General features: G+C 38.6%; 1 pseudogene across 1 annotated transcript; it reads left to right on the top strand.

Moving 5' to 3' along the window:
* The first annotated feature begins 739 nt into the window (after positions 1-739).
* LOC143636293 (receptor-like protein 44 pseudogene) lies at positions 740-1,693 on the top strand (annotated as a pseudogene). Its single transcript, XR_013154214.1, has 2 exons — positions 740-1,629; positions 1,676-1,693. The product of XR_013154214.1 is annotated as a receptor-like protein 44 pseudogene (transcript).
* Positions 1,694-1,986: the final 293 nt, after the last annotated feature.

Here is a 1,986-nt window from a genome sequence, read left to right as displayed (position 1 = left end):
ATGACTCGAATACAAAACGTTTTTAAAAGTATACAAGTTAGGGTTTTTTTTCTTTTGGAATTGCGTAAGCTCTATTATTACTTAAAAAGCATGGACTAACAAGGAGCTAGTATCCAAACTCAAAAGACCTAAGATACAATTTACAAATTACATTAGATAGATCACTCAAACCAAGTGAGTTACGTCCAAGTTTTATCCATAAATTATCAAAATGTTAGCGGACCACATTGCTTTTGAACATCCACAATCTTTGCTTGACCACATTGCTTTTGAACACTTTTATCATTTTTGAACGCCAAATACACCACATTATTACGGTTTAAAATATTGCTTTAAAAGTTTTAATATCCTTTATGAGACTTGTTCGGGATTAACTTTAACATGTGATATTGTACACCATAAACTAAAATGTCGTCTTATGTCTCATGCAATTTCACAGTTGATCAGAAAGTGACCAATTGACCAACCTCTAGTCTTTGGCGTATTCAAACATATCATTTTCTAACAAACGGTTCTTTCTTTGTCAATAACTCAATACACATTAATGTCACTTTTCGAGATTTCCTTTTATGAACATACCAAATATTTATCAAACTTTTTTATAGATTCGTGACAAATTTTATAAAATAATAGTAGATAAGCGTTGAGTTTATGATAACTTATAAAGAGTTTATATTAAGACTTTATAATAAACAAATATATCCCTTTAAATATACACCATATTGGTTTTCCACCAAACTCAATGAGTTTAGTGCTCCTCCAATACCCTTGAATTGAATCATCCATCCTCTTAACCATCACCACCTAACATGCGCACTCCTCATCCTGTCATGCGTATACCACTCCTCCTGATGCTAACCTGCGCCTTCCTCCCACCATCCTCACCGGATCCGAAAGACGAGTCTTGCCTGACCCGTTTATTCGAATCCTTATCCGATCCACACAACAACTGGAACAATTCCACCTTCAAAAACCCATGTTCCGACTTCAATTTCAACCTCGCCGGAGTCACCTGCAACAATGGCCGTGTTTACAAGATTTCCCTCCAAAACCTCGATCTCCAAGGACCCATCTCTCCCTACATCTCAAACTGCACCAATTTACAGTCATTGGATCTATCCAACAACTCACTCACCGGTAACATACCCGACGAGCTTCAGTATCTCGTCAATCTCGCCGTACTTAACTTATCATCCAACCGTCTCTCCGGCGACATCCCGCCGGAGCTCGCGATGTGCAATTACTTAAACGTAATTGATTTGCACGACAATATGATAACCGGACTGATCCCAGCTCAGCTGGGGGCGTTAGTCCGGTTATCAATATTTGACGTGTCAAATAATAAGTTGTCCGGTCCGGTTCCCGCTAGTCTCGGGAACCGGACCGGGAACTTGCCACGGTTTAATGTGAGCTCGTTTGCGGGTAATAAGGACTTGTATGGGTACCCGTTGGGCTCGATGAAGAGTAAAGGGTTATCGGTGATATCGATTGTGGCGATCGGGTTGGGGAGTGGGTTGTTGAGTTTGGTGTTGAGTTTTACGGTGGTGTGTATATGGTTGAGATCCACGGAGAGGAGGAGGGCCGCGGAACAAGAAGGGAAAGTTGCGAGTATGATGCCCGGTTATTGAGGTTTTTTTAGAATGACGACTTTCTTGTGTGATGCTGGATTATTGAGTTAATTATGGGTATGTGTCAGTTGATTAAGGTTAATTGGGTGTTTTTTGGGTTTAGTGTATAATGCAACCTTAAATCTTAATTGATTGGTTTTGATTCTTGATTTGTTTCAATTTAATTTTGATTTTGTTGATATTTTGATAAATAAAGGATTAATCCGTATATGTTGTATACGGCAGATTACATATGTAATTATCTTGTATTCTTGTATACGTAGGTATAACACCTTCATGTATACTCAAGGCTACATTTAGCAAATGCCATTAAAGAATCTTGATATGTGGTACAGTAATGGTCCCTAGTCAGTACAGG

This window comes from Bidens hawaiensis, unplaced genomic scaffold, assembly GCF_021521415.1.
Source record: "Bidens hawaiensis isolate Kalapana, Puna unplaced genomic scaffold, B.hawaiensis_p1.1 tig00007858_1, whole genome shotgun sequence".
NCBI lineage: Eukaryota > Viridiplantae > Streptophyta > Magnoliopsida > Asterales > Asteraceae > Bidens > Bidens hawaiensis.
This window is presented reverse-complemented; position numbering and strand designations above follow the sequence as displayed.